This window comes from Sminthopsis crassicaudata, chromosome 5, assembly GCF_048593235.1.
Source record: "Sminthopsis crassicaudata isolate SCR6 chromosome 5, ASM4859323v1, whole genome shotgun sequence".
In the NCBI taxonomy this organism is placed as follows: domain Eukaryota; kingdom Metazoa; phylum Chordata; class Mammalia; order Dasyuromorphia; family Dasyuridae; genus Sminthopsis; species Sminthopsis crassicaudata.
This window is the reverse complement of record NC_133621.1, coordinates 273475969-273486424: the sequence shown is the minus strand read 5'-3', so window position 1 is coordinate 273486424 and position 10456 is coordinate 273475969.

Here is a 10456-nt window from a genome sequence, read left to right as displayed (position 1 = left end):
GTAGATGTTCTGGGCCCAACCCAAGGCAAATGATGCTTGCTAGAATATCCATTACACTTGGCATGTGTTTTATGCTCTGCTTAGCATATTTGTAATTTACTGATTAGAGCATGCCCTTACCACCAGTTAGACATTTTGTAATGACCACCCATTATTGAACCTTACTATCATGCTTTATTTAGGATTATATTATTTTGCCATGCTAAAGACTGATTGCTTTAGGAATATACATTTATTTATTAACTCATGTTATTAGAAAATACATAAAAGCCAACCTATTTGGTCACCCCTGTGTATCATCTAACTTTGGACTACAATATGTCAAGATCAGGGAAGAATCCTGATGGCTAGCAATCAATCAATAGGTATTTAAGTACCTACTATATACCAGGCATTGTACTTGGGAGGAATTAGAGACAAAACAAAAACAAAACAAAACAAAACAAAACAAAACAAAACAAAACAAAACAAAAAAAACAAAAACAGCCCTTACCCTTTAAGGCAACAAGTATACGTATGAGTATATATCAATCAATTATTTAGTAAGCATTTACTAATTTAAGGGGCATTTAGGGGGCATGATGGATGGAATGCCAGGCATGGAGTCAAGAAGACCTGAGTTCAAATCTAGCTTCAGACACTGGCTATATGACATTGAGCAAGTCATTTGTAAAATGAGCTGGAAAAGGAAATGGCAAATTACTCCACTATTCCTGCCAAACAGGGTCATGAAGAATTGGACATGACTGAAAAGGAGCAAATAAAAACAAGGTGCTATACTAAGCTTTGGGGTTGCAAGCATGAAGAATAAAACATTACTTATAAAGAAGCTTATTATACTGTAACGGGTGGCAAGGAAGAGGGTACACAGTACCTATGAAAATATACACAGTAAAACAAATAGAAATATTCACAAAGTTATTAAAAATAGCAGTTAGCATTTCTATAGCACTTTTAAACATTTATATAGCAAATGCAAGGTATTGTGAAAAAGAGGGAACAAGAAGCTGAGGGATTCTAGATATAAAATGAATATAAAGTAATTTGGGGAAGGGTGACCCTGAGCTAAGTCCTGGAGAAAATCAAAGATTCTGAGAACTAGAGGTAAGGAGAGAGAATATTTCAACCATGGCAGACAAACAATCTGAAGATATGGAGTTTAGGCTATAACAAACAATAACAATATAGGCCATTTTTCCACTTTTTCATGGAAGGCTATTAGCTCCCATCCAAAGCAGATACCTTACTGTGATATTATTCAGTCATTTTCAAGACTGAACTCTTCATGACAAACAACAATTCAACTAATTCATTCTTTCCATTTCAGTATTGGGTTTGGCTGATAATCTAATTTAAACAATCCAGCCACTTTATTTTAGAGATTATTTGGAATTTAGAGAAGAGTTGGGATACTTGATTAGCTTCTCAAGAGGTTGGAGAATACCTCCTTGGGAGGGAAAATATTTCTCCTTGGTGAGAATGGGCTGGGGCAAATAGACTCAAGATTGATAGTCGTTATACAGATAGTGGAACTCTTTTGAAGACAAAAAAAAAAAAAAAAAAAAAAAAAGGGTGATATCTTTGTTTTCTGACCAAGGTTTTGATACAGAATATGGCTTACAGTATTGTCTGTAAATTAACTACTTATACTATTGTAAACTAGTAATCTATCTTCCTTGAGTCTCAACTTCTTCATAAGAAATGAGGAATTTGGACCAGATAAATTCTGAGATCCCTTCTAGTTGTGTTCCTAAGGTCAACAGCATTTATTAAATATCTACCATGTATCAGGCATTGTGCTAAGGGTTAGGTGTATAAAGGCTATTATGTGTTAGGAGATATGGAGAGCTATAGGAAGATCCATAATAGAGAGCAATATATATATCTTATTCAACTATATTGAATGATATATAAACTATAAAGCTCCAAGAAGGAGTTATTCAGTAAAAGGTGCTTTTATTTCCCAAGAGTTCTTTTTTGTTGTTTTCTTATAAGATGATATCCCCCTCCAGTGCTATGAATTGTATGCTTGTTAACAGGGAATCATTCTCAGTAGTACTGTGAATCTGTTAACCCCCATTTTCTGGGTCAGAGCTAAGAGCCAAGGAGGTGAAAATACTCATCAAAATATACAACTGGGCCCTTTGGTCAGGAAAGTGTCTGACTGAGGGGTTATATAACACTTCACAGAGCTGTTGGAAGAATCAAAGGAGAAAATGGGTGTGAACACAGTGCAAAAAAAAAAAAAATCATGAATACAGAGTATTATCATTATGTTTGAGTCCACATAAAAAGAAATCAAGTTACAGCAATATGACAAAAGTGAGTATTGTCTGAACAGCCAGCTTATCACAGTTCTTGGTTGATTTATTGATTTGACTTGAAAATCCTAACAAGAAGACTTTCACAGCTAGTTAGGACTCTGGTGATGTCTTTGAGGAACTCTCCACTAAAACCCAAATCTCTCTGGATCTCACTGATTGGCCAACAACAAGCTCTAGGTCAATCACCATTTGGTCATAATTTTGGCCCTGATTGACTCAGAGTCAATGTAAATAGCAACTGGGTCTACCCACCCAGATTGGATTTTTTTTGTTTGTTTGTTTGTTTGAGGTAGTAAAAAAAAAGCCATTGCTTACCTAGTTTTAACCATTAACTCGACATTTTCTTAGTCAAACTGAGACTCATTAAAGACCTTACCTTAAAAATGTCAAGGTCTCCCATTGCACCCAAGGACATTTCCAGTGGTCCTGATTTGTTTCTGATCACTGGACCCAAATGGTTCTGGAGGAGAAAGTGAGTCAGGTGACTTTGCAAAGCCCTCCCTCCCTCCCTCAACTCCAATTTATTTGCATGTCATGGTAAGGACAAACAACAAACAATTCATCCTACTAAATTATCCATAAGGGTGCAATGGATAATGTTTCTTCATTGCATCAGTCATTCAGTGATCATTTTCTTAAGTACACTATTTACTAAGCATATATAAAGTGTGGAAGCTGCAAATACAAAACTTAAGCAATTCCCTTCCCTCAAAGAGCTCACTTTTTTTTTTCTGGGGCCACAAATATATTCTTAATGCAAATAAGATTATTTCAGGGTGGGGAGGAGATATTAGCAAGTAGGGAAATCAGAAAAGGTACTTTAATTGAGTTTTGAGACTAATTACCAATTTTCAGAGGCAGAAATAAAAAAGAAGTGCATTTTGGGGATGAAGAACTACTCATCAAAGGCAAGAAATGGAGTGTCATGAGTGAGGAGGATCAGCAAGATGGACAATTTGACTTAGATTGTAGAAGTCATGAAAGAGAGTAATATATATATATATTGATTGGCAAGTTAGGTTTGGCAAATGCTTGTGAAGCTCTTTAAATGCCAGAGGATACAGGAAAGAGTTATATTTTATCCTAGTGGAAATAGGGAGCCATTGGAGTTGATAGAGCAATGGAATTTAAAAAATCATTTTGGCAAGTATATGAAGGGTAGATTAGAGTAGAAAAAGATAAGAGGCAAAGGAATCAATTAAGAATCTAATGTCAGAGTCCAAGAAGGGAAAAGAAGTCCTCTTAGTAATATGAGTGAAAAGGAAGGATAGGATAGATGTTGGAAAAATAAAATTGGTAAAACACAGGGCCTGACTAGATATGTGGTATGAATGAGGCAAAGAATGAGCTTCTGGGTTTTAGTCTGATCTTTTCATTTCTCTGTATCTACAGCAGTCAGGATACATACACATTCTATTCAAATGAAGAACTACTTTTATTATAGCATGAGGAAGTCTCAGGAAACAAGTTATTTACAGAAATACTTTCACATTACTTAATTGGTTTGACACAAGTTATAATACCAAATAGCATCAAACTCTCTGTTTGACTTCTTTCAAATTGCTTTCTCCTTCTCAAGACTTTTCCCTTGGGGGTCACTATATTTTTTATTAATTCACCTGACTTCATCTAGTTCCCAGAGTACAAGAGGAAATAGAGATCTTGTCTATTTGAAAATTTTGGCCTAAGGAAAAACTTTATTCTTCCATACCATCTGAATTTCCAACCTAGTCAACTGATACTGCCATGAGCCACATGCCAGTGACTGCTGGAGGTCTAACTCAGACCTGTAGAATGGATCTCTTCATGTGAGTTGATGATGATGATGATGATGATGATGATGATGATGATGATGACAACGACAACACAAGAAGACTGAGAGGCAGTTGCTATTCTCTAACCTCTCTCCTCTTCCCTCTTGCCTCCAATTTATTTCATTCCCAATCCACAAGGAATATTTGTGAAGGCTGCTTTGCAGCTCCTTCAAGTCTATGATTTACAGCTGTGGAGGCTCTCGGAGAATTGACCTACTCTTTCACCTAGGCATGATCCTTGACATTTTTTTTTTAATTTCTGAACTGCAGTGTACTGCAGTGCTTGTTGCTATTATCTTGATGAAGGGAACTGTCATAGGATGCTACAAGGGGGGTAAGAGTCTAGTCTTCAAAGTTATGCTTTGATTAGCACTTTGAAGGTTTTTTTTATTATCATAGGGTTCCTAACCTATGGTCCATAAACTTTTTTTTAAAATTTGATATTTGTATTTTACTATAAAAGGTCTTCTTTGTAGTTCTATTATATTAAAATACTATTCTGAGAAAGGTCCATACATATCACTAGCCTGTCAAAGTGTCCATGTCAGAAAAAAAAAAAAAAAAAAAGGTTAAGAACCCATCTGTTTTTGATAAAAGAGAAATAGAGAGAATAGTGACAGTGAACAGTGAATATGCAAATATTTTTTTAAATGGGGGAAGATTAGAGGTTAGAATCACAAGTTCTAGGCTTTATCCTGATTGGAGGCTTGCCCCAAATGACAAAGAATATCAGTGATTTTTATTTAATAATATTTGATAAATATTCTAAAGCAAAGTAAAAGTAAATCTAGGTTCCCCATTCCTGACTTCTGGATAAAAAGAATCTACCTGAGGAAGTCAATTTAAGTGGTAGAAGAGGAGTTAAGTTTCCCTCAGAAGCAGGAACTTCTTTCCTGGGTGTCTCTCTGAAGGCTGGTCACTGAAGGGACTAGTAAATCTTTAACTGGAGGAAAGTCCTGACTAAAGGAGGAGCTGGGGCAGAATAGTTCCACCTAATTCCCTAAATTATTGTAAGAATAACATGAAAAAAAAAAGTAGCTAGGATTCTTAGCTCTCCTCCCTATCAGATTGGGAGAGCCACCTAATGTCTCTGTCCTCTCCAATCCACACTCATTGTCACTTGTGCACTTTAGAAGCCACTGAGTTTTATTGTCTGTAGGTGAAAAATACAAACTCTTCAGCTTGGTATATAAAGTTCTTCATGAGTTGGAGCCTACCTATCTTCCCAATCTAGTTGAATCAGTTCTCAACTGTGGCTCCAAAAAATTGTAGTGAAGAAGTACCAGATAAATAAAGTACTCGGATACCAGTGAGAGAGCAAGAACTCCTCATGCAGATATTTATCACAGCCCCAAAGGATGCTATTTATTAATGTGAAACATTCCTGGGCTAAATCAAATGAAATTAAGCATGGATAAATCACACATGACTAAGCAATCTGTTTTGAGTGACATGAATTTTTAAAGTCAGATGGAAGGGGCAGGGGAGTAAGGACAGGATATAGGCAATTAGGGAAGAATTAGGGAGGAGGAGTTAGGGAGGACAAGGGAAGAGCCTAGTCAAGAACAAACTCAAAAGCACATTCCATCTACTTGAGTAGTTGGAGGATGCATGTGAGACAATTGAGACTTTTTTAGATATTGCTAACAATCAGTCGAAGGAGTTGGCTTACCTTTGTAAGCCAATACAATGGGAACAGGATGGGTGGATTAAAGTTCCTGTTCTAAATCAGTAGCATGCACAAAGCCACATCCTGGCAAAATCTCTCAGCAGATTGGCTAAACTAGGTTGAGGGGATGGTGAATAAAGGGGATATCTATGCCAAATTTGGGGAGATTTTATTCCAGTGACTATGAAGACAGTTGAAACAGGTTTTGTAGAGTGGGTTAGAGCTTGGTCAGACATTGAAAATCACTACGGTCATCCAATGCATCCCAAGCCATCACCAGCATTTTGACTTTTATCTTGCCACTGTACTTCAGTGACTCTGGAAGAGAGGTTGAGGCTAATAATCTTGGTTAACTCTGCCTTACTTAAATTCAATTAACATTTAAGTTAAAACATCATCCTGTGATTACATTGGTCCTCTTCAAAAATGAAATATAAATAATAACACCTTACCAAGCTTATGGCATTTCATTTGACCTTCATATACTCTGCCTTCCAGTAAAACTACTACTTGCTGCTCCACATATTAGAGATTTCATCTCTTCTTTGTCTGGAGATCCCTCCCTCTCCAAGTCAAGGATGCCTCCAAAGACTACATTACTAAGTATTAATTGTTATTAGAATACGAATTATTATAAAAACAGATAATTTTAAAATCTAAGAAGTATAATCAATTCCTTTTAATTTCCCTAGGTATCAGAAAATAGTGAGATTTTGTAAAAATGATTTTTAAAAAGCTCTTAAAGGATAAAGTAAAGGTAGAGGTTGTTTAAAAAAAGGCAAAATGTTTTTTGCAAATTGTAAGTATACATACACTTCAATGTTTCAGTGAATCTCATTGCAATCTTTATAACTCTGACCCAAGTTTTTCCATAAAGACCCATGAGGTTGTACTTAAGAAAAATCTAAAAATTTTGTGGATTCAAGTCCAATATGTGGGCAGTTTATTATTCCTTAATCATACTACATGGCTGACCCAGGCACTTTTTCCAGTGTTACATATTTTTAAATTATTTCTTTAAAACTTTATGAAAATAAAAATAAAAATATTACCATTTGCACAGCAGAATTTGAGAGGATTAAAAATATAAAGTAATAAATTTCCATTTCAAGAAAACCTATATAATATATACTATACATGGTGTTCAGAGCTGTCCATCATTGCTTCCTTGTAGGTTTTTTTTTTGTTTTGTTTTCTGTTATGTACTCTCTACTTTATTATTCCCTCTTCTTTCACCCTTCTCCCAAAAGGGCCAGATATAGATATAGATAATATATAATATAATAAAATATATAATATGATAATATAACATAATACATATGTTAAAATAATTTATATTAAGCACAGATATATATATATACATACATATACATATATATGTATATATACATATACACTTCCATATGCACAGATATGTACAATCTTATACAGCTACATATTTTTAATGATGTTTTTACATCACTTTCTACTTGTAATCATCATCAATAATATGCCCTATTCTACTCATGCCATTGTGCACCTTTCCATTGTTCTCTGGGTGACTTCTTTTCCACGAAGCCATGTAGATTCTAATGAAAATGTTGAGGATACAAAGATGGACTTTTGTAACAATTGACATCTTTTGACCATTGAAAACACTATGATTTCCCAAATTCCATTCAGCCAAATTTCCTTTTCCTATTCAGTTGGTGAACTGTGGTCCTGCTCATTGTTTATGCAAGTATTGGGATAGAAGAAATGTAGATGGATCTACCCAGTGAGTTTTTCAACCACTTGTATAATATGTTTTCTTCATTCCCCTGGCATTTGTGCATGAATGGATTAATCTCATCACACTGATTGTGGATGATAATAATACCTAAGATTGAGACAATTTTAAGCTTTTCAAAGTTCTTAGCTCTTGCTAAGTATTTCTGGATCTTTTGTATACTGAGATAACCAAAACTTGGAGTGGAATAAGAAATATTAGAAATTAGAACCCACATGATTGCATGATGGCTAATTTTTTTATAAGAGCCTTTCTACGAAAGCTGGAATAGAACAATTGCAGAATGTGACAAAAGAAGGAAGTGGAAAGGATATTTATTGTGAAAAGGATATTTATTACATATGGACCAAGAAAGAGCTTTTTGGTTGACAAAATTTGATTTTTTTTTTAAGAATAGAAATATGCTATGTCCTACCATACCTTTGTCCAACTGAGAGGTTGAAAAATAAAGAGTGGAAGTGACTCAAAGAGTCCCTTTAGGTCTATAGGACTTCTAAAAATAAAATATATCAAATTTTTTGAAAATGAAGGGTAAAGTTGAAAATGGGATTGAAAACTGAGCCCAGCTATTACAATAATACCCTTGATTTTATTCCCCTCCCACAAAAAAGGAAAAGGGCGAAACCCTAAAAAAAGAAAAGGAAAAAAAGGAAAGAAAGAAAGAAAGAAAGAAAAAAAGAAAGAAAGAAAGAAAGAAAGAAAGAAAGAAAGAAAGAAAGAAAGAAAGAAAGAAAGAAAGAAAGAAAGAAAGAAAGAAAGAAAGAAAGAAAGAAAGAAAGAAAGAAAGAAAGAAAGAAAGAAAGAAAGAAAGAAAGAAAGAAGGAAAGAAGGAAAGAAGGAAGAAGGAAGGAAGGAAGGAAGGAAGGAAGGAAGGAAGGAAGGAAGGAAGGAAGGAAGGAAGGAAGGAAGGAAGGAAGGAAGGAAGGAAGGAAGGAAGGAAGGAAGGAAGGAAGGAAGGAAGGAAGGAAGGAAGGGAAGAAATAAAAGAAGACCAATTATATAAAAATAGCAGATGGGCAAAGGAAAATTATTTTCATCTAGTGAAGTCACCTGCTGATTTCTTTACTGAGACACTGTCCTTTGCTGATCTGCTCTCTGTGGAATTGCTTTCAGCAAGTGTTCTGAGCATCAATAATGACCCAACGTTGCTTTCTGCTGCCATCTGCTGGTTTTCAGGCTCTAAGATTTTTCAACTATTCTGTGATGTTGATGCTGGCCTTTGGTATCCACCAGCTGCTATATAGAAAAGCTTCTCATTATTGTTTGTTTTTTGAATCAACTTTTCCCTTTCTCACCAGTTACTCCCTGACCAGAATCTATAAATATAGTCGGGATTTGAAGATTCCTTCCACCTCCTTTCTATGCTATGATAGCAATTGATTAACAATGAATGTAACTCTCAGATAGATCGTTTGATTTTTTTTTTTTTTTTTTGGACGGTAACTCAGTTGTTACTATCCCCATGTTAAGAATTTAGAAGCTTAGAAAATCAGGTAATATGGATCAAAAGCAGAATCTCTCTCTCTCTCTCTCTCTCTCTCTCTCTCTCTCTCTCTCTCTCTCTCTCTCTCTCTCTCTCTCCCCCTCCCTCCCTCCCTCCCTCCCACTATTGGACAATTTTATTTTTCTTATTTTTCTATTTCCCCACTTAATAGTATTTTATTTTTCTGATTACATGTGAAGACAATTTATTACTATTATAAGATTTTAATTACCATTTACCCCCTCCTTTTACCCCTCTATGCATACTGAGATACCAAAGCTTGGGGTGAAAGATGGCAAGCAGTCCGATACAAGTGTAATAATTTTAAACATATTTCCACATTATTTGTATTGTAAAACAAGAACAAAAACAAAAGGAAAAAATACAAGAAAGAAAAAAGGCAAAAAATGAAAATAGTATGCTTTGATCTTCATTCAAGCGCCATGGTTCTTTTTCTGGATCTGGATTGCATTTTCTATCATGAGTCTTTTGGAATGATCTTAGATCATCATTGTATTGCCAAGAAGAACTAAGTCTATCAAAGTTGATCATTGCACAATATTGCTGTTATTGTGTATAACATGTAGGTCTTTCCAGATTTTTCTGAAATCTGCCTGCTTAACATTTCTTATAGAACAAGAGTATTCTATTACATTCATATATTACAATTTGTTTAGTCATTTGCCAATTAATAGGCATTCCCTCAGTTTCCAATTCTTCGCCACCACAAAAAGACAAATGCTTTCTTGGCTATTATTTATGCATTGTTTTAATCAACAAATAGTATGTTTTGTCCCAGGTGAGAGACACATTCCTCCTTCTTGCCCTCCCAACTCACTCTGGATGGACCCATGGAACAACAAGGCAAACCTATTAGCTTTTATATCTGTCACAGGAATAAAGAAGGCAATAAATGCAGGATTTACAGTTTAATAGTTTGTTCTTGAACTTTAAGACTATTTAAAAAAAAACAATATCTTGGGAAACAAGCTTTAAATTCTACTTCCCCTTGTTGAAAGACTTGTGCTAAGAAAAGTTCCCTGACAAAACTTTTGAAAATAGAAGGGAGAAACTTATTAAAAGAATTTGATGAGGAAGGCAAAGAGGAAGTTCAAGTCAGAGGAGATATAAAAGAAAATAAAGAGAACATAATATTTAAAAATGTCAAAGACTTATCCTTATACAATGGAAATAGATGAATCTAACATTGAAGACATTAAACAGATCTTTCAGAAGCCATAGGAAATAGATTATAGGATGAGATATAGATACCATATGGCATATTTTCTGGGACAGAGTTTTTGTTAAAGTTAATATAAAGTATTGGGCCATAGTTTGCCTTCCCATTCAATCCAACCCCATTTATATTATTTAACTTTTTTTCTAAATGCTAAAGAA